The sequence below is a fragment of the Mobula hypostoma genome, chromosome 1 (genome assembly GCF_963921235.1).
Source record: "Mobula hypostoma chromosome 1, sMobHyp1.1, whole genome shotgun sequence".
Lineage (NCBI taxonomy): Eukaryota > Metazoa > Chordata > Chondrichthyes > Myliobatiformes > Myliobatidae > Mobula > Mobula hypostoma.
This window is the reverse complement of record NC_086097.1, coordinates 207,702,634-207,729,344: the sequence shown is the minus strand read 5'-3', so window position 1 is coordinate 207,729,344 and position 26,711 is coordinate 207,702,634.

Sequence of the window (26,711 nt, the reverse complement as noted above, 5' to 3'; positions counted from 1 at the left end):
TGCACATCTGCTTCTACAACTGACACTGTTTTGAACCTTAATGTAACTCAGTCTTGATCAATGCTTTCATAGTTTGGGAATCAAATTACTGATGTGTTTTAATAGTAACTAACAATTCTCTTGCTGTAAGATAGGAAATAAAAGGATCTTCCCTATAGTTTTTAGGTTTAGTAAGCTGCATTACTTTTGCATTCAAGGGTCTCAATCTTATTATCACTGTTTAAATAAATAATAAATTTGCAGGAGACAAAATTCAGCAGAAAATTTAGGGTAAACTTACAAAGGTTCAAAAGCTCGTTTATTATCAAAGTATATGTGCAGAATACAACTCTGAGATTCATCTGAAATTTGTGAAGTTGTCCAAGCAATTCCATACAAATAACTAAGCTTCCACATTGTATTGTGGGAGTGCTGGAATGGAATATATTTATTCTTAAATTCTTTGTAATGGAGAAATTTGTTTGTTAATGCAATCGTCAAAGTTGCAACTGATTGTTTAATTTTGACAATGTGGAAGCTTTTCATCCTCCTTTAGAAGCATCTGTTTGAAATACAGATGAATAATTTGCACAAGTTTGCAGCTATTAAAGCTGACTGTGGAGCTTTGTGAGGTTGCCATAAATATTCCAATAAATGATGGAAGTATAAATAAAGCTTCATTTGTTTATCTGAGTAAACTTACATTATCTGGATGCTTACAGATAACAAAAGAAACATTTCAGACAAGTACTGTACTGTATTCTGAATTACAGAGTTTATTGAAATATCATCCTTGATTTCAGTATTTATCTGAAAGCTGCAGTTTGTACTGAGTTTCTGAGATGTTCCATTTTGAAGATCAATTATTCCAATTTATTTGACTGCCTTCCTTCAGAAACTGCCAGTGTATGCTTTTTTAAAAAACCTAATATGGAATTGAAATGCACCCTTACTACTAAATTATTATTATGCTTCAGGTCAAAAATTATACCAATCTTTGTTGGAGAACAGGGTTCAATTTTCCACAGAGAACTCTGGGAATTTGGTTTAATCAACATTGAGGAATAAATTGTGATTTGATCTCCTCACACTGACACATTGTAAAGACTATAGAGTAATTCTGTAGGTGATTTTGCTGCCACTGAATTGGTGATTCTTTGCATTTACTTTTAAGCATGAATCTTCCATATTTCTGAATTATATTTATATCATTACTTGTCTGTACAGGGAACTTCAACATAGGGATGTATTTCAGACATCTAGTCATTCCAGATAAGAATTGAAGCAGCAAGAAGAAAACTTTCTTTTTCCTTCTTGACCTTTCCTTCTTGACTTCAAGGATCTATTGCTTTGCATATTGATACCGAAGTTTGTTAGATACCACTCCTGTAAAGTTCCTTGCAATACTTTTACTGTGTTGGCCACATGACTTAAATATAAATTGTTGATCTTACATGATGGACATAACTGCAACGTTTCTCCTCATGAGTTCTTTATCCCCTTAATATTAAACCATGTGAGTCCTGCCAAATTGTTTCGTCCCAAAACGTCGAGTGTACTCCTTTCCAAGATGCCGATGGCCTGCTGAGTTCCTCCAGCTTTGTGTGTGTGTTGTCTGGATTTCCAGCATCTGCAGATTTTCTCTTGTTTGAGATTATTGGCCTCTTCTTGTATTCATCTTCTGCATGTATGATTCTAGTAGGAGATGGCAGAAAGAAATCTATACCTCTTCGTTCTGGCATCCAGAGAATATCCAATTTTAGTCAACCACCATTGGCAATTACGTTTGTAGCCGACATCCTCCTACATTTAGGAAATTCTTTGCTGAACCCCTCTATCACTATTATGGCTAGAAGTGTCATAGACTGGGGCTAGAATTGAACATCTCTTTCCACAGGACATTCTAACTCTGAGTTCCAAATAGTGTTTTGCCATCTGCACCAGGTCAGCACCAGATCATCAATAATGTATTAGGATTCTACTCATGGTTTCAATTTTGCGATCAAAGTCTAATTTAAATAAGCTGCTCAGATCTAATTCACCCATAAACATCATCATTTGAGCACTTGAATTGCTATGTTCTCCATGAAAGGAAGTTTTTTTTTCTTTGAAACTCTATCTCTAACTCAACTTTAAGATTGCACACAATATTCTGCATATGATCTAATTAATGAATTGGCAAGATTAAAACATAGAGTTGTCTGCTTTAATTCCCAGCTTCTCATCATATCAGTTGGATTCATAATATAGGACGCTAGTTTATATTATTCAGCCATGCTAATAATAATTTCATGTTGACTTCATTCTTTTCGTGAATAGTGAACACCTAAATGCATTTCCTTTTGAATAAATCCTAATAGTCACAATGATGATCAGCCTAATTACCAAGTTCCTTTCACACTGTGCTGAATAATTGCCTGGCTCTGCTTTTCATAAATTTAATAGATATGATTAATAGCTCTGTCGCATTGCTTAAGTTCAAATGGAGAGATAAAAAAGAAGTCAAATTCTTCAGAAATACTAACAAATCCATATTTACAATCATTACTTCCATTTTGTACAGTTTAATATTCAGGGGAAAATTGGGTCAGGAAGACCAAAGGTTTGTCTCTTTTACAGCGTTGTTCAGAAATCTTTCACATGGTTCTCTGAAGTATAATTTCACTATGTGTAGCAGGAAATGCAGTTGGCAATTTGCACAAGGCAAGTTCACAAGAGAAAAATGTGAAAATGACTCAATCGTCTGTTTTAGATATGTTGAAGAAAAATTATTGGGAAAAATTCCTGGAACAGCTAGTTTTGTTCTTCTTTGAAATGGAGCTCTAAGTCTATTGAATTCACTGGGTGACTAAGCAGAGTCTTGGTTCAACAAATAATTAATTCTGAGGAAACACATATAACCATGCAGCAGTTCTTCAAGCCTGGACAGATGTGCCAGACTGTATTTTAGTGCCAGTCTGTATCTTTGGAGAGGGATTTGAATTCAGTACTTTCTAACCTGGAGGCAAAAGCACTACCAGTTGAATGACTGGTGTCAAGGCTAAATTTTTTTGGTAGAATAACGCAATCAACTCGTATGTTCTGAACGTCTTAAGTAAAACAGGACAGTTGGGAAATACAGTTCAGTTTTTTAAAATGATGTTTACTATCCAGATGAACATGCAAGGATCATCAACATCAAACATCAGCAGCAATGGATCGAATGACCCTTGTCACTGCCTTGTCAATATCACTGCCAGTGGATCCAAAACTAGTATTTTTATGGCTATCCCTTTTATTGTTATACCTAAAGCTCTCTCATCTGCAAGCTACCATATAACAGCAAGAAGAATGGCTTACATTTATGGCACTGCGAAAAATGTTATTAAACAAAAATCATCACGTAAGATATTAGGGCAAAATTTCAAGATCTTGACAAAAGACTGTTTTAAGGAGCATCTCAAAAACAGGAAGAAGCACAAAGCTGGAGATAGTTACATGCATCTGAATTAGAAACAGTCTACATAGTGATTAACACAATTGTAATTTCAACTCTGCCCTGGTGTAATGATAGGAAATTCCTTGGCAGCTGGAAAGCATGGCTGACAAAGGTGAATCAAATACTTTTGATGAACATTAATAAACTGGAATTAATATAACACTGGAACTTTGTAGAGAAATTTAGCATTATTGTTGAGGGAAAGAGAGTCATTAATATGGAGGGATTTTAAAACAAGGGCGAGAATTTTAAATTATTAATGGTAAGGCAGTATGAGTCAGCAGAGTGGTGAATGACAGTGTGAATTAGGACAGAGGCAGCAGAGTTTTACATGACCTCATCTTTACGGAGAACAGCCAGGAAATAATCCAGCATTAAACATGCAGAACAGTTTGAGTTCCCGGTCAGTATGTAGCTGAGGAAAAGGAGACGGTAGGACAAGTTCCTTGAGAGACATAAGAGGTGACAGTGTGGTATTAGGGAGTGAAGATATTCATGTTGATTCTTCAGTGAATTATGAATTATGAAAGTGTCAGTTTAATTCCCTTCTACAGACAGACTTAACTGTTCACAGCTCAAACAATGTCTGATCAGGCAAAGTGAACATCAACCTATGTTCTGCCTGCTGATTGCCAACAACACTTGCTGCAGGTTTTTTTTTTGGGGAGAGAATGGAATTAAATCCATGTGGAGAATTTGCTTAGTAAGAGAATAAAAAACCTTTTAATTTTCAATTATTTCCAATTTCATGATTAAACAGGAGAAAGGATATGGTACTTTTAGATTCTTCTCTCTGCTATTAATATTTATGTCAAAACTGAGGGATATGACAGACTGAGTGAATAGGAAGGAGGTAAGTCCAGTTCAGTAAATGAAGCTTCAAGCCTTAAATTAAACAAAAATATTAACAAACATGATCAAATACACCCAGTGGCCTTGTGATTCTAATAAAGTGGCTCCTGAGTGTATGTTCGTGGACTTCAGCTGCTGTAGCCCATCCACTTCAAGGTCTGACGGGTAGTGCATTCAGAGATGCTCTTCTGCATTCCATTTTTATAACGCATGGTTATGTGAGTTACTGTTGCCCTCCTGCCAGCTTGAACCAGTCAGACTGTTTTCCTCTGAACACTCTCATTAACAATGCTTTTTTGCCTACAGAACTGCTGCTCACTGGATTTTTTTTGGTTTTTGTACCATTCTCTGCAAACTCTACACACTGTTGTGCATGAAAACTGCAGGAGTTTCTGAAATACTCAAACCACCCTGCCTGGCACCAACAATCATTCCATGGTCAAAGTCACTTACATCACATTTCTTCCCCATTTTGATGATTGGTCTGAATAACAACTGAACCACTTGACCATGCCTTTATGCACTGAGTTGCTGCTGTATGATTGGCTGATTAGATATTTGCATTAATAACCAGGTGTACAGGTGTACCTGATAAAGTAGCCACTGAATTTGATAAACAATATAAATAGAATTTCTTTTATTTCCAGTTAGGGTCCTCCCTCTTTTTTCCCATTATTTTTTTATCCCTTCATTTCTCATATCCTGAAAGTGTCAATTCTGATTTGAAAGCAGAAGTTGAGTGAGTTTCACAGTCTCTTATAAGTGGCCATTTTATCATGGTGCATGTCAATTGCTAGATCAATCAGCAGAGTGAATTTTATCTTGCCTGACAGTCACCCATTATCCACAAACTCTCCCTTTTATGATTGTTTGATGCAGGAAATCGTGACATTTTTGTAATTGAATGATGTTAGTGCAGAATTTTGTCTGTTGTTGCAAGACAAAGATTGCAAACTGGTAGACTGGGCTAAAATTCAATGAAATTAATTGTTTTCCTAACACTTAAATACAAAATCAATTGTAGAAGTTTTATTGCTGATACAAGAAACTTTCAGGAGCGGTAATGTATATTTGTGCTGAGACCTTAGTATGAAAAACATTAATTGGGAGATCAGCCTGAAGCTACAGTCCTGATGAAGGGTCTCGGCCCGAAATGTCAACTGCTTACTCTCTTCCATAGATGTTGCCTGGCCTGCGGAGTTCCACCAGCATTTTGTGTGTTTTGCTACATAATCATTATCACCTAATTTGCTTGGAGAAAATTGTTTAATCGTCTGTTGGTAGAAGACTTTCCTCAGCCGCCATGTAAAACCAAAACGATCATCAGCCCCAAGTTTCCACCTATCCAACTGATCATCAGCCCCAAGCTTCACCCCATCCAACTGATCATCAGCCCTAAACATCCACCCCCACAACCGATCATCAACCCTAAGCTTCCAACCCCCAACCGATCATCAGACCCAAGCTTCCACGAACCCAACCGATCATCAGCCCCAAGTTTCCAGCCCCCAACAGATCATCAGCCCCAAGCTTCCCCCCATCCAACTGATCATCAGCCCCAAACTTCCCCCCATCCAACTGATCATCAGCCCCAAGCTTCCACCCCCCCACCGATCATCAACCCCAAGCTTCCACCCATCCAACTGATCATCAGCCCCAAGCTTCCTCCCATCCAAATGATCATCAACTCCAAGCTTCCACCCCGCCAACCGATCAGCAACCCCAAGCTTCCACCCCCCCAAACGATCATCAACCCCAAGCTTCCACCCATCCAACTGATCATCAGCCCCAAGCTTCCTCCCATCCAACTGATCATCAACCCCGCTTCCGCCACATCCAACTGATCATCAACCCCAAGCATCCACCCGTCCAACTGATCATCAGCCCCAAACTTCCACCCACCCAACTGATCATCTGCCCCAAGCTTCCACCCGTCCAACCGATCATCACCCCAAGCTTCCACCCATCCAACCGATCATCAACCCCAAGCTTCCACGCCCCAACCGATCATCAGACCCAAGCTTCCCCCCCTCAAAACGATCATCAGCCCCAAGCTTCCACCCATCCAACTGATCATCAGCCCCAAGCTTCCACTCATCCAACTGATCATCGGTACCAAGCTTCCACCCATCCAACTGATCATCAGACCCAAGCTTCCCCCCCTCAAAACGATCATCAGCCCCAAGCTCCCCCCATCCAACTGATCATCAACCCCAAACTTCCACCCACCCAACCGATCATCAACCCCAAGCTTCCACCCCCCAACCGATCATCAACCCCAAGCTTCCACGCCCCAACCGATCATCAGACCCAAGCTTCCCCCCCTCAAAACGATAATCAGCCCCAAGTTTCCACCCACCCAACTGATCATCAGCCCCAAACCCACACACCCAACTGATCATCAGCCCCAAACTTCCACTCACCCAACCGATCATCAACCCCAAACGTCCACCTCCGCAACCGATCATCAACCCCAAGCTTCCACCCTTCCAACTGATCATCAGACCCAAACTTCCACCCATCCAACCGATCATCAACCCCAAGCTTCCACCCTTCCAACTGATCATCAGACCCAAACTTCCACCCATCCAACCGATCATCAACCCCAAGCTTCCACCCTTCCAACTGATCATCAGACCCAAACTTCCACCCATCCAACCGATCATCAACCCCAAGCTTCCACCCTTCCAACTGATCATCAGACCCAAACTTCCACCCATCCAACCGATCATCAACCCCAAGCTTCCACCCTTCCAACTGATCATCAGACCCAAACTTCCACCCATCCAACCGATCATCAACCCCAAGCTTCCACCCATCCAACTGATCATCAGCCCCAGGCTTCCACCCACCCAACTGATCATCAGACCCAAGCTTCCACCCCCCCCACTGATCATCAACCCCAAGCTTGCACCCCCCCAACCGATCATCAACCCCAAGCTTCCACCCCGCAACCGATCATCAGACCCAAGCTTCCACCCCCCCGAACCGATCATCAGCCCCAAGCTTCCCCCCATCCAACTGATCATCAGCCCGAAACTTCCACCCACCCAACTGATCATCAGCCCCAAGCTTCCACCCACCCAACTGATCATCAGCCCCGAGCTTCCAGCCATCCAACTGATCATCACCCCAAGCATCCATCCATCCAGCTGATCATCAGCCCAAGGTTTCCCCGCAATCCAACCGATCATCAGACCCAAACTTCCACCTGTCCAACTGATCATCAGACCCTAGCTTCCACCCGTCCAACCGATCATCAGACCCTAGCTTCAACCAGTCCAACTGATCATCAACCCCAAGCTTCCAGCCCATCCAACTGATCATCTGCCCCAAGCTTCCCCACCATCAATGCGGTGATCAGCCCCAAGCTTCCACCCATCCAACTGATCATCAGCCCAAGGCTTCCCCCCATCCAACCGATCATCAGACCCAAGCTTCCACCCCCACAACTGATCATCAGCCCCAATCTTCCCCCCATCCAACTGATCATCAGCCCCAAGCTTTCACCCATCCAACCGATCATCAGTCCCAAGCTTCCACCCATCCAACTGATCATCAACCCCAAGCTTCCACCCCCAACCGATCATCAGACCCAAGCTTCCATCCCCCCAAGCGATCATCAGCCCCAGGCATCCACCCACCCAACTGATCATCAGCCCCAAACTTCCACCCACCCAACTGATCATCAGCCCCAAACTTCCACCTCCGCAACCGATCATCAGCCCCAAACTTTCACCCACCCAACTGATCATCAGCGCCAAACTTCCACCCATCCAACTGATCTTCACCCCAAGCTTCCACCCATCCAACTGATCATCAGCCCCAAGCTTACTCCCGTCCAACTGAACATCACCCCAAGCTTCCACCCATTCAACCGATCATCAGCCCCGAGCTTCCACCCATCCAACTGATCATCAAGCCAAACTTCCACCCCCCCGAACGGATCATGAACCCCAATCTTCACCCCCATCCAAATGATCATCAGCCCCAAAGTTCCACCCACCCAACTGATCATCTGCCCCAAGCTTCCACCCGTCCAACTGATCATCACCCCAAGCATCCACCCATCCAACTGATCATCACCCCCAAACATCCACCCATCCAACTGATCATTATCCCCGAGCATCCACCCATCAAACTGATCATCACCCCAAGCATCCACCCATCCAACTGATCATGAGCCCAAGGCTTCCACACATCCAACCGATCATCAGCACCAAGCTTAAAACCTATCCAACTGATCATCAGCCCAAGGCTTCCCCCCATCCAACCGATCATCAGACCCAAGCTTCCACCCCCACAACTGATCATCAGCCCAAATCTTCGACCCATCCAACTCATTATCAGCCCCAAGCTTCCACTCGTCCAACTGATCATCAGCCCCAAGCTTCCACCCAACCAACTGATCATCAGCCCAAGCTTCCACCCATGCAACTGATCATCAACCCCAAACTCCACCCACCCAACTGATCATCAGCCCCAGGCTTCCACCCATCCAACTGATCATCAGCCCCAAGCTTCCACCCATCCAACTGATCATCGGTCCTAAATTTCCACCCATCCAACTGATCATCAGACCCAAGCTTCCACCCCACAAGCGATCATCAGCCCCAAGCTCCCCCCCATCCAACTGATCATCAGCCCCAAGCTTCCTCCCCATCCAACCGATCATCACCCCAAGCTTCCACCCATCCAACTGATCATCAGCCCCAAGCTTCCACCTATCCAACAGATCATCAGCTCCAAGATTCCACCCATCCAACCGATCATCAGCCCCGAGCTTCCACCCATCCAACTGATCATCAGCCCCAAGATTCCACCCATCCAACTGATCATCAGCCCCGAGCTTCCACCCATCCAACTGATCATCAGCCCCAAGATTCCACCCATCCAACTGATCATCAGCACAAACTTCCACCCACCCAACTGATCATCTGCCCCAAGCTTCCACCCGTCCAACTGATCATCACCCCAAGCATCCACCCATCCAACTGATCATCACCCCCAAACATCCACCCATCCAACTGATCATCATCCCCGAGCTTCCACCCATCCAGCTGATCATCAGCCCCAAGCTTGCACCCATCCAACTGATCATCAACCCCATGCTTCCACCCCCCCAACCAATCATCAACCCCAAGCTTCCACCCCCCAACCGATCATCAGACCCATGCTTCCACCCCCCCAACCGATCATCAGCCCCAAGCTTCCCCCCCATCCAACTGATCATCAGCCCCAAACTTCCACCCACCCAAATGATCATCAACCCCATGCTTCCCCCCATCCAACAGGTCATCAGCCCCAAACCTCCACCCACCCAACTGATCATCAGCCGCAAGCTTCCAACCGTCCAACTGATCATCACCCCAAGCTTCCACCCTTCAATTAAGAGTAAAGGATCTTGTGGATCAGTGTTTGGGAAGTTGTTGGAATCGATTGTTAGGGATGAGATTATGGATTACCTGGAGGCACATGACAGGATAGGCCAAAGCTAGCATGGTTTCCTGAAAGGAATCTCCTGACTGACAACCCTACTGCAATTCTCTGAGGAAATTACGAGCAGGATAGACAAAGGAGTAGATATGGTGTACTTGGATTTTCAGAAGGCCTTTGACAAGGTGCTGCACATGAGGCTGCTTAGCAAGATAATAGCCCATGGAATTACAGGGAAGTTACTAGCATGGGTGGGCCATTGGCTGATCAGCAGAAAACAGAGAGTGGGAATAAAGGGATCCTATTCTGGCTGGCTGCCGGTTACCAGTGGAGTTCCACAGGGGTCAGTGTTGGGACCGTTGTTTTTTATGATGTATGTCAATGATTTGGACCATGGGATTTATGGATTTGTGGCTAAATTTGTTGAGGATACAAAGATAAATGGATAGTTTAGGGGAATGGGCAAAGAAGTGGCAAATGAAATCCAATGTTAGAAAGTGTATGGTCATGCACTTTGGTGGAAGAAATAAATGGGCCGGCTATTATTTAGATGGGGAGAGAATTCAAAATGCAGAGGTGCAAAGGGACTTGGGAGTCCTTGTGCAGGATAACCTTAAGGTTAACCTCCAGGCTGAGTCAGTGGTGCAGAAGGCAAATGTAATGTTGGCATTCATTTCTAGAGGTATAGAATATAAGAGCAGGGATGTGATGTTGGAGTATCGGAGTATTGTGTGCAGTTTTGGGCTCCTTATTTTAGAAAGAATATACTGACATTGGAGAGGGTTCGGAGAAGATTCACGAGAATGATGCCATGAATGAAAGGGTTACCGAATGAGGAACATCTGGCAGCTCTTGGGCTGTATTCCCTCAAATTCAGGAGAATGAGGAGGGATCTCATTGAAACATTACGAATGTTAAAAGGCCTGAACAGATTAGATATGGCAAAATAATTTGCCATGATAGTGGAGTCTAGGACAAGAGGGCACGACTTCAGGATTGAAGGATGTCCATTTAGAACAGAGATGTGGAGAAATTACTTTCGTCAGAAGGTGGTAAATCTGTGGAATTTGTTGCCACGAGCAGCTATTGAGGCCAAGTCATTGGGTACATTTATGGGAGAGATAGATAGGTTCTTGATTAGCCAGGGCATTAAAGGGTTTGGGGTGAAAGCAGGGAAGTGGGGATGACTGGAAGAATTGGAGCAGCCCATGATTGAATGGAGGAGCAGACTCGATGGGCTGAATGGCCTACTTTTGCTCCTATATCTTATGGTCTTATGATCTGTTTGAGGAGAGATGAGATAGGCATCTGGATGTCATGATCTATCCATCAGAGTTGGCATTGCTTTATCGTGGTAGTATGAGGTAAAACAATAATAGGGCAAAGAATGAAGTGTACCAATTACAGGGAAAGCGTAGTGCAGATAGACAGTAAAGAGCAAGGTCGTAGCAAGATAGATTATGAAATCAAGAGACCATTTTATCACACCAGGAGAATAGGACAACACAACAGTCTCTGCAATTTCTGTCATCGCCAAAGGGGTCCCACCAGCAAACACATCTTTACCTCCCACCCCTCTTTCCATTTTCCACAGGATTTGCTCCCTCTATGATTCCCTTGTCTATTTGTCCCACCCCACTAATCTCCTTCCTGGCACTTATCCCTGCAAGCGGCTAAAGTGCTACACCTGCTCATTCATGGGCTCCCTCACCTCCATTCAGGGCCCCAAAGCATCTTTTCAGGTGAGACAATACTTCACATATGAATCTGCTGGTGTTATCTATTGTATCTGGTGCTTCCGATGTGGTCTCCTTGACATTAGTGAGACCAGTTGAAAACTGGGGAACTGCTATATTGAGCACCTCCACTCCATCCACTAAAAGTGGAATTTCCCGGTGGCCAAACATTTTAATTCCTATTCCTATTTCTGTTCCAACATGTCGGTCCATAACTTCCTCTTATGCCAAGAGGAGGCCACCATCAGGGTGGAGGAGCAACACCTTATATTCCGTCTGCTTAGCCACCAACGTGGGAGGCATGAATATTATTTTCTCCTTCTATTAAAAATATTTCCCTCCCCCTCCCCTCTTCTTCTATTCACCACTCAGCCACTTACCTCTTCTCAACAGCCTATCACCTCTCCCTGGTGCCTCTCCTCCTTGTCTTTCTCCTATGCTCCACTCTCCTTTCCTATCAGATTCCTTCTTCTCTAGCCCTTTACCTCGCTATTCTCCTTTCCTCCCCCCTCCTTTTTATTCTGGTGTCTTCCCCATTCCTCTCCAGTCGGGAAGAAGCATCACGGCCCGATTCTCCAACCGTTTATTCATTTTCATAGATGCTGCATGACCTGCTGCGTTCCCCAGCATTTTGGGTGTGTGCTTTGGATTTCCAGCATCTGTAGAGTTTTTTGTGTTTACGCTAGGAGACTATTCAATAATCTGATAAAAGAGGGATAGAAACTGTTCTTGATCCTTGTGGTACATGCTTTCAGGCATTTGCATCTTCTTCTCAAAGGGAGGGATGAGAGGAGAGAATACCCAGGTTGGGTGGGGTCTTTGAATATGTTGACATTTGCACACTTGCTGATAAGGTCAATGACCGGGGTAACATTCTCATCTAGTCACATCATGGCTCCATCTGTCTAAGTAGACAATGGACGTGCCCGGTTTAGTTCCGAAGCGCAGACCTAGGCAATGAATATGGAGATCCTGGACTGCCCAGACATCAAGATCCCCCTCCCGGCCTCGCGTATGTGGTCCAAAGGAATGTGAAACAGTACATTTGGCACCAGCTTGGCTGCAGGAGCTGCTGGGAGATGACGTGATACATCATCCAACCGCCTGAGGGGCTCCACTCAGGATTTGTGTAGGGTTTACTCCTTGGCCTTCTCTTCTCCCGAAGATACCCACAAGGCAGTGGGATCTGTAACCCTGGATAGGGGCCCATACCGGGTACTGTCAGCCGGAGCCAGCTGAGCCCGGGACTCGTGTAAGGCAGGGTCGTCACGCCCTGTAGTAGTGACATATGGAGCCACTACCCACTACTACCTGGAAGCTCTTTATTAGACTAGACCAGCACTGTACAACTTCCTGTACGCAAGGAGAAGGAGCACAGCCTGGTGGTCTGATTTACAACGTGCGGGCAGGAGGTGACTCGGTAGTCATCTTTGATGGTTGTATAGTAATGGTCGAGGGTATTTGGGTCTCTGGAGGTACAGAGATGTGGGTACATCACAACTTGGGGTAATTATAACAATTATTCTGTAAAAAAATTATGGTAAACAATCACTACAAAGAATGAAGAGGTGAAGGCGATGTTGAGTTGAGGGTCTAAGTGTACGGATGTAAAGCAAAGTCAGGGAGAGGTCGAGGCCTGTTCAAGGAGAAGTCGGGGTGAGGTGGAGGCATATTGAAGGTGGAGTAGGGCTGTGAGGAGTGGAGGAGAGGTAGATTCAGGGCATGTCCACCTAAGCTAAGAGCGAGGTTTGATCGATCCAAGCACCAGGCTGATTTGGAAAAGTCAGTTGTGGGCTCTAATGTGGAGGAAGGGTCTAGGTCCAGAGCATATCAATGTGACAGGGCCTGGGTCTTACCGTGAGGAATGACCTGAAGTTTGGATGCTGGGCCAGATGGATTGAAAAGACAAGGTGCTGGGACCAGAGGTAAGCGTCAGGCCAGTTCCGTTCACTACTCCACGATGTTCACTCCACTCTTCACTGCACTGAGGCTGTGGCTATGGGCTGGTTCCAGCTGCTTCGGTCTTCGTGTCTCTGGGCTCTGTGATGTTAACTCCACTATGTGCTGACCTGAGACTGAGGCTTTAGGCCTGCCCTAGATGCCCCAGGCCTCTTGTCCGCGGGCTTCACAATGTTCACTCTACTGTGTGCTGAACTGAGGGTGAGGCTATGCGCCTGCTCTGGTCTTTGTGTCTGAGGACTCACTTTCATTCTAAATGCAATTCGCTTACTTTTATTGTTTGCATGATTTGTTTTTTTTCCCTCTCTCTTCACACTGGGTGTTTGTCATTTTTTAATGTGCTCTTTTGGCTTTCTTCTTTTGTGACTGCCTGTAAGGAGATGAATCTCAAGGATTATAATGTATGCATATTTCGGTAATTTTGAACTATTGAGGAAAAACAAGAAATAGCAAATTAACAATCCATTTTGCTCCTCATTTGATTATCTTTTCCACGCTGACATTGAAATAGTGGTAATGTTAAAAATAACATACTGTCTTATCAAACAAATTAAGATCCACCTAAAATCTGTCCAGTTTGACAAGCTACAAATCTCAATAATCAGTGAAAGCCACATCTATAGTAATTAAGATCCAAGTTTTGGTGCCTCACTGAGCATCTTAGTTCAATACTTCATAAAAAGGGCAGTCAATAGGAAGTGCAAACAAAATTATGTTAAAAAAATTAATTTTGTGGCATCAAGAGAAGCAGGAGTACTTATCCAGCGGCAAAAAATAAACAGGGCTGCTACAGCCTGGGGGCTACATATGTAGATGATTTTACCGTCTTCAAAAATTATATCGAAGGACAGTACAAACATGGATAGGATAAGTGAGCCAAAGATTGATGTACATCTGTACATTGGAAAAGAAAGGAATTCTCATGAAGCACTGACACAAGAGATTCTGCAGATGCTGAAAACCTTGAACACATAAAATCCTGGGGGATCTCAGTAGATCAGGCAGCATGTACGGAGGGAAATAAGCAATCAATGTTTCAAGCTTAACCTGCTGATGAAGGGTCTCAGTCTGTAATGTTGACTATTTATTTTCCTCCATAGATGCTGCCTAACCTGCTGAGTTTCTGCAGCATTTTGCACGTCTTCATGAAGCATTTGAGAAATAGAAGCAGAATCTGGAGAAGATGGGTGGAGGAAATTAATTGGAATAACTTGGTATAGCCAACTATAAAGAATACCATGTAAGTCTTAGAATATTGTAATATGGAATAGCAAATTGAAGCAGCGGTAAATTATCTGTCTCCTCATGCCCACTCTGACATTTCACAAGATCGTGTTTTACCTTTTGACTCTGTGCCACTTTCCTGAACCAGCCCTATATCTGTTGATCACTTAAGGTTGAAAAATCAAGACTACCTGCCTTAAACGTACTCAGTGACTGAGTCTCAGCTGCTCTCATGACAGTAGAAGGCCACAGATTCAAGACTCAGGTGGGTGTGTGGAATGCCCGGCCCGGGGTTGGGGAAGAGGCAGATACATTAGGGACATTGAAGAGACTCTTACATAGACACATGGATAATAGAAAAATGGAGGGCTACGTAGGAAGGAATGGTTAGATGGAAGTTAGAATATATTAAAAGGTTAGCACAACATCATGGGCCAAAGGGTCTGCACATTACTATACTGTTCTATGTTCTGTAACTCAAGAGCATAAAAAAATAGAAGCAGGCCCTTAAGCCTGCCCTGCCTTTCATTATAACATTGACTGATCTCCACTTCTGTACCACCTTCAATTCTTTGATCTTTCAAAAATCATCTCCTTCCTTTTCAAATATCCCTGTGATGTAGCTGCCACAATACACTGGGATAGAGGCTTCAAGAGATTCCCCGCACTCTGCAGAAAGAAGTTCCCATGTACCTTAATTTTCAGCTTTAAATGACTACTCCTAATCTTGCAACTACTGAATATCACCTTGTTCAATGTTCTCCCACTCCTGGAAGCATCTCAACATCTGTTCTGATGTGCCCCTAAGGATTGTATATGTTTCAAACACATCATGTATCAATTTTCTAAACTGCAAAGGTGAGTGGTTTCTGGGTGAGGAAATGTTTTTACATCTCTGTCCCCTTACATTGTGAAAATGATGAGCCTCTGGTTGCAAATACTGCAGTCTTACATCTACCTTGTTGAGTCTAATAAGACTTCAATGATAGATAAGGCCTGAAATTTCCCTTGGGCAAGCTGTCTTTGCTCATTAGATGCCTACACGATAAATTTGATTTTGCCTTGAACAGATTCCCTCATGTAGGCATCTTCAAAAATCCTATGCATGAATAACTGCGTTGTTTCTGTGCAGTGCAGGGCCTTCCACTAAAAATTCTGCTACTATTTTAGGAGCAGCTAAAGCAGTATCCCTGGGCCGAACCAACCGTGAACATATCAAAATTATCTCACAGTCAAAACTTTCTCTTGGAGAAACTTGGAGAAGTTAGGGGAGTAACAACTTTCTGCTTGGTAGATGATACCTATTGTAGTCAAATGCAGCAGTGGTGGTGGAGGATATGAGTATTTAGAGTGATGTATAGGCTTCTAATAAGGTGGACTACTTTATTGTGGATATTCCTGAAACATGTTGGAACTGCAATCATTCAGGCAAATGGAGAACATTCCATCACACTTTTGACATCTGTCTTGTAGATGGTAGAAAGACTCTGGAGTATTAGAAGATGAGTCATTTACTATGGAAAACCTAATGCTTGAACTTTTCTTCTTCACATAGTGGCTGGTCCAATTGAGTTTCTGGTAAAATGTGACCATTAGGACATCAATGTCACTGCTCTGAGGAATTCTACAAAAATGGTCTAGGGCTGGAATAGTTGATCTCCTGTATCTACACTATCATCCTTTATTCATGGTATGATTCCAAACACTGGGATATTTTCCTTGGATGTCCATTAACTTCAGTTTTAGGGATATGTACCACTTTAATTTTAGGTAGAAAACATATTTGGCCTGTCTCCTAAAACCCTCACTAATTTTTATAGATGCACCGTAAAAAGCATTCTTCTAGGGTGCATCACAACCTGGTATGAAAGTTGTCATGTCCAAGACGGGAAGAAGCTGCAGAAGATCGTGAACATGGCGCAGCACATCACACAAACCAATCTTCCGCCATTGGACTCATTTTATACCGCACGCTGTTGGAGCAGTGCTGCCAGGATAATCAAGGACACGACCCACCTAGCCAACACACTTTTCATCCCTCTTCCCTCTGAGAGAAGGTTCAGGAGCTTGAAGACTCATACGGCCAGATTTGGGAACAGCTTCTTTCCAACTGTGATAAGACTGCTGAACAGATCCTGACCCGGATCTGGGCCGTACCCTCCAAATATCCGGACCAGCATCTCGGTTTTTTTTTGCACTGCCTTTCTTTCAATTTTTCTATTTTCTATTTATGATTTACAATTAAAATTTTTAATATTTACTATCGATTTGTAATCCGGGAAGCGGGAAGCGCAGAATCAAATATCGCTGTGATAATTGTACGTTCTAGTATCAATTGTCTGGCGACAATAAAGTATAAAGTAAAGTATTGAACAAAGCTAACTAAATTGCAAGGCCAAGTAGACCTTTCCAAATGCAATTATACATCATCTGAATATGGATGATAAGGATTCTCTCTATTTGAGAAGCTCATCAGAAAGTATACAAAAATATAAATTTTTTTACTTATTATCATTGACAAGGAGGTTTTATATCTCTCCTGTTGCCTATGCAACATAATACAAATAGATTAACTAAAAAAATAAATGTACTACATACATCGTGAAGTTCTATTCAGCACTTCTTACATATAATTTTAGTGGGTAGCATAAAAGATAGCATGCTAATTTCATTTTTTGGATACACATTATCCAATTTAGAAAATATAATAGATTGGACTAAGTTAATTGTTAAGTGTATATTTGATAATACATACTACTTCCTCAAGAGAATAACAATTTAAACAGTCAAGCCAGACAGTTCAATTCATTTTTGTGAGACTTCAGCAACATGTCCACTCCAACACACTATCTGACCCCATCACAACTGAGGAAAGATTTTCAACTGAAATGTCAGCTGTTTCTTCCTCGACAGTTGCTGCCTGAGCTATTAAGTTACTCCAGTATATTCTACTTTTACTGCAGATTTCCAGTGTCTGCATTTTTTGCCCTGTCTGATACACTCCTGAGGGAATGCCACGCAACTTCACGAGCCACCCCTTAACTTGTTTGGATTTAGTGCAACTTAAAAGTTTATAGCTAATTTTGTTAAGATACAGTTTCAGTATTTATGGTTTATTCTGGGCATAAAGGAAGAAAATCTGCATTTTGCAATATTTTTACAAGAATGTATTCCTTCATCTAGCTACTTGTCTAAACAGAAACTTTTCATTTCGAGTTTACAATTAAAACAAAAGCCATGGAATAAGACACTTATATGCAGTAGATTTCTGATAGTATCCATAGGATTCAGCTTCATCTCAGAAAGTTAATTTCTTTGAGCACTCATTGAAGAAACATCTAGTCATGGGTGGATAGGTTTATAAAGAGAGCTTACTGGTAGATAGTGTCTAAGGAGAGTGTTTGGCACACTGGCTTTCATGAATCAGAGTATTGAGTATAGGAACTGTGATTCCATGTTGAAATTGTATCAGATGTTGGTGAGCCTCAATTTGGAGTATTGTGTACAGTTCTGGTCACCTGAACACAGGAAAGATATAAATAAGATTGAAAGAACACAGAGAGGATTTACGAGGATATTGATGAGATTTGAGGACTGGAGTTATAAGGAAAGGTTGAAAACATTAGTACTTTATTCCCTAGAGCTTTGGGAAATGAGGGGAGATTTGGCAGAGATATGCTAAATTATGAGGGGTACAGACAGGGTAAATGCAAGCAGTTTTTTCCACTGAGGTTGGGTGAGATGAGAACTAGAGGAAATAGGTTAAGGATGAAAAGTGAAATACTTATGGGGACCAACTTCACTCAGAGGGAAGAACTGCCAGCAGATTGCAACATTTAAGAAGTTTGGATAAGTAAGTGAGTGGAATGGAGGGCCATGGTCCAGGTGAGGGTTGATGGGACTAGTCAGAATAACAGTTTGGACTGGACTACAAATGCCAAAGGAACTGTTTCTGTGCTGCAGTGCTCTATGATTCTTTGACTCTAAACCTGCTTTAATAATTCTGATTTATTTGAATAGTTATATGAAGTGTTGTAGTTATAGTTATACTGAAGCATTGTGTTGCTGCTTGCATTATCTGATAGATTCATTAATAAAATCCCTGTTATTATCCCTGCTTGGTACAATAATTTATCAAAATCATACCAAATAGCTACAGTATCTAGATTCTTACAGGTATATTTGTACTATGAATTTGCACCAAATTCATAATGTACTGTACGCGTTATACAAAGTGAATCTCCCTTTACTAAAGTTTTCAAATAGAAATCACTTTTAATCTTGAACATATAAAGACCTACATAATGTGACAGTCCTGTCATTCCCATCAGCTCTTTGGCTGAAATAGCTTGCCTTGCAGCTGGCTATCATCCCTTGAAGTCTGGGTACTTGTCACACCATCTTCAACTAGTGATGACTCATTTCTTGAATTTTCCGAATAGCTGAATCCCTTTTTGAAAGTCTATTTTCAAAACTTAATTAGTGGTTTGTAACAATAACCCTCACGATGAATCTAAAAATAAGAGGAAAGAGTGTGGGGGAGAAATTAACGGAGGCTAGAGAAATCGATGTTCATGTCCACAGGTTGGAGGCTACCTCACAAAGTACTGGAGGAACTCAACAAGTCAGGCACGACTTCAGCAATTTACAATAGTCAGTTTTGCATGAAAAATCTCAGCCATAGAAATATTACATATAATTTGGTAAGAAAGGTTCAAAAAACTAGGTAGTGATAGAGATCTAGAAGATTATAAGGCTAGCAGGAAGGAGCTTAAGAATGAAATTAGAAGAGCCAGAAGGGGCCATGAGAAGGCCTTGGTGGACAGGATTAAGGAAAACCCCAAGGCGTTCTACAAGTATGTGAAGAGCAAGAGGATAAGACGTGAGAGAATAGGACCAATCAAGTGTGACAGTGAAAAAAGTGTGTATGGAACTGGAGGAGATAGCAGAGGTACTTAATGAATACCTTGCTTCAGTATTCACTACGGAAAAGGATCTTGGCGATTGTAGGGATGACTTACAGTGGACTGAAAAGCTTGAGCATGTAGATATTAAGGAAGAGGATGTGCTGGAGCTTTTGGAAAGCATCAAGTTGGTTAAGTCACAGGGACTGGACAGGATGTACCCCAGGCTACTGTGGGAAGTGAGGGAGGAGATTGCTGAGCCTCTGGCGATGATCTTTGCATCAATGAAGATGGGAGAGGTTCCAGAGGATTGGAGGGTTGTGGATGTTGTTCCCTTATTCAAGAAAGGGAGTAGGGATAGCCCAGGAAATTATAGGCCATTGAGTCTTACTTCAGTGGTTGGTAAGTTGATGGAGAAGATCCTGAGAGGCAGGATTTATGAACATTTGGAGAGGCATAATATGATTAGGAATAGTCAGCATGGCTTTGTCAAAGGCAGATCATGCCTTATGAGCCTGATTGCATTGTTTGAGGATGTGACTAAACACATTGATGAAGGTAGAGCCGTAGGTGTAGTGTATATGGATTTTAGCAAGGCATTTGATAAGGTACCCCGTGCAAGGCGTATTGAGAAAGTAAGGAGGCATGGAATCCAAGGGGATATTGCTTTGTGGATCCAGAACTGGCTTGCCCACAGAAGGCAAAGTGTGGTTGTAGACAGTTCATATTCTGCATGGAGGCCGCTGACTAGTGGTGTGCCTGAGGGATCTGTTCTGGGACCTCTTACTCTTTGTGAATTTTATAAATGACTTGGATGAGGAAGTGGAGGATTGGGTTAGTAAATTTGCTGATGGCACAAAGGTTGGGGGTGTTGTGGATAGTGTGGAGGGCTGTCAGAGGTTACAGCGGGACATTGATAGGATGCAAAACTGGGCTGAGAAGTGGCAGATGGAGTTCAACCCAGATAAGTGTGAGATGGTTCATTTTGGTAGGTCAAATACGATGGCAGAATATAGCATTAATGGCAAGACTCTTGGCAGTGTGGAGGATCAGAGGGATCTTGGGGTCTGAGTCCATAGGACACTCAAAGCTGCTACGCAAGTTGACTCTGTGGTTAAGAAGGCATACAGTTCATTGGTTTTCATCGATCATGGGACTGAGTTTAAGAGCCAAGAGGTAATGTGCAGCTATATAGGACCCTGGTCAGAGCCCACTAGGAGTACTAGGAGCTCAATTCTGGTTTCCTCACTACAGGAAGGACGTGGAAACCATAGAAATGGTGCAGAGTAAATTTACAAGGATGTTGCCTGGATAGGGGAGCATGCCTTATGAGAAAAGATTGAGTGAACTCGGCCTTTTCTCCTTGAAGTGACGGCAGATGAGAGGTGACCTGATAGAGGTGTATAGGATGATGAGAGGCATTGATCATGTGGATAGTCAGAGGCTTTTTCCCAGGACTGAAATGGCTGGCACGAGAGGGCATAGTTTTAAGGTGCTTGGAAGCAGGTACAGAGCAGATGCCAGGAGTAAGTTTTTTACACAGAGAGTGGTGAGTGCATGGAATGGGCTGCCGGCAGCGGTGGTGGAGGCGGAAACAATAGGGTCTTCTACGAGTCTCCTGGATGGATACATGGAGCTTAGAAAAATAGAGGGCTATGGGTTAGCCTAGGTAGTTCTAAGGTAGGGACATGTTTGGCACAGCTTTGTGGGCCGAAGGACCTGTATTGTGCTGTAGGTTTTCTATGTTTCTAAATAAAATCCTGTATATTTAACCTCATCAGAAAACTCTGCAAAAGTACTTTACTGCCTTGGTCCATTCCATCTTTGAACTTACTCTTTTCCTTTTTCATTTTAATTGCAATAATCTTACCTCCAGGCTCAGAACATCATGTCCAGTACAAAATTTGAATCTCAAAATCTGCACAAATTCCTATTACTTGCAGTTTAGAGGCAGGGAGAGTTATAAACAAACATTACTAATTCTGGAAAGCATTAATAAAAGCAGATTTCCAACTTGGATTCCTGGCTTTAGAACTGAGCATTTAGATCAGCTTCTCAAAGCAAACACTGCCTTGTTTTCACAAAGCCAATGGAAACAACGATCAGAAATTTATTTAAAAAATATTATCAGTTTCTTGTCCTGGTAGTGTAAAAATTCAACCCAACACACTGGTAATAAATAGTAAACCTACCAATAAATAAAATGGATTGGTTAAAGATGGCCTCTGGCTACTAGGGAAAGCGTTCTTTACATGCATCAGGAGTCTGGATGGGTTCAAAATGTTCTCTTCAGATCTGAGGTTGAAGAAGAAATGTGATGAAATGATTGTGTTGGAGTAAACAAGGAGAAACTGTTGCTTGGAGCTGGTTTACAAAGGTATTGCTTTATGATCAAGATTTGTTTTTAATAAGCTTGAATACTATCTGATGCTTATTCGTTTAAACTTCAAGATTCAAGATTCAAAGTACACTCAGTATCAAAGAATGTATATACTGTAGAACCTTGAGATTTGTTTGCTTACAGGCAGCCACAACGCAAGAAACCTGAAAGAAACCAATTAAAAAAATAAAGACCATCCCCCAATGCACACAGAGAAAGAGAGAAAAAAACCACAAATCATACAAATCATGCACCAGTGTAACGGCTTTTCCACTTCTAAGATTTGCCAGCACAGGTTTTCCATCATTGTTGGACATGCTGAACAATCAGCATATTATTATTATTATTATTTTATTTTTTGTATTTGCACAACTTTGTTGTTTTTGTGCATCGGTTGTTTGTCCATCTTTGTTGTGTGCAGTCCCTCAATGATTCTTTCATGTTCATTTGTACTTACTGTAAATGCCCACAAGAAAATGAAGCTCAGGGTTGTATATGGTAACATATTTGCGTTTTGATAATGAATTACGTTGAACCTATCCAAATTATTCTTAAACGTTGAAATCGAACCCACATCTAGCACTTTCACTCGTGGTCGTTCCACACAGTCAGCACTGTCTGAGTGAAGAAGTTTCCCTTCATGTTCCCCTTAACCATTTCACTTTAAACACTCAACTCATGACCTCTAGTTCTAGTCTCACACAACCTCATACCTGTGAACAAGAGATATGTTGGAAGCTCTAAGTAAAGGTCAAATTTTGAGGTAATATGCCCAGACATTGATGACTTAGTACATCAGCTGCCTTGGGAATCTTGGCCACTTCTGCAGTGCTCATTAATGCCCGTTTGTCTCAATTAAAATAGTATAGTTTTAATTGCATTTGTATTATGTGTATTTGCATATGTGTATTTTAATACACATGGAATGACGAAATATAAAGCTGAATAATGATAACACTGAGAAACAAATAATTCAGTTAAAACCCAACAATACACTCTGACATTAAAAGTATATTGCATTTAGCAACTGGAAAATCAATACCGCCATATAAGTCATAATCCAGTATGTATGATAGATAACTGAAATGCATTCGAGTCTGGAGAACAAAGGATTATTCTTATTAAGAAGAGTGATCTAACGTCCCAGATTTGTGATAGCACAGTTAAATGACGGTTATTGCAAGTGATCTGAATGTAGATTGAAAACTGACATTCCATTATTGCTGCAATTTGTAATGAAAGAAATATTGTAAGTTTCCATGCACATTGTTGAGAAAAATATATTATCCATATTAGATGATTTTGAACAAACTGTGACAGAAAAAAATCCTGCCAGATGTTGTATTATTCATTTAAAAAGTATGCTATAAATTCAGTGACATGTCTATCCACGGCCTCCTCTACTGTAAAGATGAAGCCACACTCAGGTTGGAGGAACAACACCTTATATTCCATTTGGGTAGCCTCCAACCTGATGGCATGAACATTGACTTCTCTAACTTCCGCTAATGCCCCACCTCCCCCTCGTACCCTATCCGTTATTTATTTATATACACACATACTTTCTCTCACTCTCCTTTTTTTCCATCTGTATCTCTGACTATACCCCTTGTCCAACCTCTGGGTCCCCCGTTTTCCTTCTCCCTGGGCCTCCTGTCCCATGATCCTCTCATATCCCTTTTGCCAACCACCTGTCCAGCTCTTGGCTCCATCCCTCCCCCTCCTGTCTTCTCCCATCATTTTGGATCTCCCCCTCCCCCTCCCACTTTCAAATTTTTTACTAACTCTTCCTTCAGCTACTCCTGACGAAGGGTCTCGGTCTGAAACGTCGACTATACCTCTTCCTAGAGATGCTGCCTGGCCTGCTGCGTTCACCAGCAACTTTGATGTGTGTGGCTTGAATTTCCAACGTCTGCAGAATTCCTCATGTTTGCGAGATTATTTACTATAATAGCTTTTTATGCCTTTTAATGTGGAACGACAGATTCTTTCTCATTCATGTATCTTTAAAACAGCAAATTTCAGTATTATTTCTTTCCTTATCAAAGGGAAAACGGTAGAACATTTGGTCCCAGAATAAGGGCAATACATTACATAACTTTAAAGGCCGCATAGAAGTTTCATAGTAACTTGATAAAAACTGAAGTTAGTGATGAGTCGAAAATTTTGGGTTTACTGGAGCTAATGAGGAAAATCAATAACATAAATGTTTGCAACACACATCAAAGTTGCTGGTGAACGCAGCAGGCCAGGCAGCATCTCTAGGAAGAGGTACAGTCGACGTTTCAGGCCGAGACCCTTCGTCAGGACTAGATGTTTAATATTTCTTAAATGTTTATTCATAAATGTTTAATATTTCTTTTCAATGATGATATATTTTGTTTTTATGCATGCTACATACTGAACGTTCTCATCAAATATTGTACTAGTTCATTCAGTAGATTCTACTGAACAAATGAACCAATTTATTCATGTGAAATTTTATATTGATACAGCAAATTATTTTGTTGTGCTTAGTGATTTTACCATTCTATGAGGGGTGATTGATAAGTTTGAGACCTAAGGTAGGAGGAGTCAATTTTAGGAAATCTAGCACATTTATTTTTCAACATAGTCCCCTCCTACATTTACACACTTAGTCCAGCGGTCGTGGAGCATACGGATCTTAGACCTCCAGAAAGTGTCCACAGCAGGGCTGATTGATAAACTTGTGGCCTAAGGTAGAAGGAGATGAGTTATTAACTTCAAACTTTCTGCATAATCACTCAAAGAGTTGACCTGCATGTGCATGTAACGAGAGCTGTATAACTCATCTCCTTCTACCTTAGGCCATGGACATATCAATTACCCTTGCTGTGGACACTTTCTGGAGATCTAAGATCCGTATGCTCCACGACCGCTGGACTAAGTGTGCAAATGTAGCAGGGGACTATGTTGAAAAATAAATGTGTTAGGTTTTCTAAAATTGACTCTGTTTACATTAGGCCACGAACTTATCAATCACCCCTCGTATTCAAAAACTAACGTTTCCACTGCCTCTGGGTTTCAAGTTGAGAGCACCATTGACAGTGACCAGCTGCACCACCATCTGGTGTGGGAACTGCAAGGCATTTGACCACAGGGTCCTACAAAGAATTGAGAGGACGGCTGAGAGGGTCATTGAGGGTCTCTGGAACCCATCCGAGATATTTATCAGGAGCGCTGTGTATGAAGGGCCCTTAGGGTCAAGGATCCCTCCCATCCATCCTACAAGATCTTTGACCCCACAAGGATTAGGACAGGGATAGTTAGGATGGGAAACAGCTTCTTCCTCCAGACCACGAGATTACTGAACTCCCTGCCATCACCCAGGTCTCATCATGTATGAAGCACTAGTAGCGTTATACTGTTTACTTTTTAAACTTGTGTTGTAAATGCACCTTATGCTAAATGTCAATCTTCTGGTATATTTTATTTGTCAAATAATTCTTCTGTTTCACCTTGCATTTTCAAACACTGTGCAGCTTTGTAATGCATCCAATACTTTTTAATATTCTCTAGTGGCTGGAAGGAGATTAAGAACTCTTCATTCATTATAACCCAGTCTTCGACACTGAAGCACCAGAGAAGGTAATTAGCAGTGATGAGACCAGAATTGAAAAGATACATCTGCAGATTGCATCATAGAACAATATGGCAGGCGTGCAAGCCCTTCGTCCAATAAGTCCATGCCGACCACCTAGACTGTAGATAGTAGAAATTTCCTTTGCTCAGACCTCAAGGCTGTCACCATTCACCTTATCTATGCCTCTCATAATTTTAAACACTTCTTTAAGAATGCCCCCTCATTCTCCTATGTTCAAGAAATAAGGACCTCGCCTGCCTAACCACTCCCTGTAACTCAGGCCTTCTAGTCCTGACACCATCTTTGTAAGTCTTTTCTGCGCTCTTTCTAGTTTAACCACATCTTTCCTACAACAGGATGACCAAAATTGAACACAGTACTCCAAGTGGAGCATCACCAGTGATTTTTACAACTGCAGACATGATGTCCCATCTCCCATACTGATGAAAGCCAACATGCTGAACACCCTTTTCACTATACTGTCTATCTGTGGCACCAGTTTCAATGGACCATTACACTCTCCAGTGCCCTACCACTCACAGTATAAGTCCTATACTGGACACAAGATTCTGCAGATACTGGAAATACAAGGCAATGCACACAAAATCCTGGAGGAGCTCAGCAGGGCAGGAGCATCTATGGAGAGGAATAATATTCAAAGTTTTAGGCCAAGTTCCTTTATTAGGACTGGAAATCAAGGGGGAATAAGGCAGAATGAAAAGGTGGGAAGAGGGGAAGGACTACAAGCTAGCAGGTGATAGGTGAAAGAAGGTGAGGGGAAAAGTGGGGACTGGGGTGGGGGTGAAGCGAGATTCTATTCTGGCTTTCTAAAAGGCATCACCTCAGACTTTTCTGTATTGAAGTCAATTTTCCACTCCTTGTTGCACTTCCCTGACTGATCAAGATCACAAAAACCTTCTTCACTATCAACAACACCTCCTAATTTTGTGTCATCTGTAACCTTGCTGACAACCCTGTGCACTTACATCAAAATTATTTACATAAATATTGAATAACAAGTATCCTAACACTGAATTTTCTTGGGATTTTCCTTAACTTTACCTGCCAGGTCTATCTCATACCTTCGCTTTGTTCTCCTGGTTTAATTGCATTGTTAATTCTTTTATAGACACCAAGATCTCTCCATTTCAATTATTCA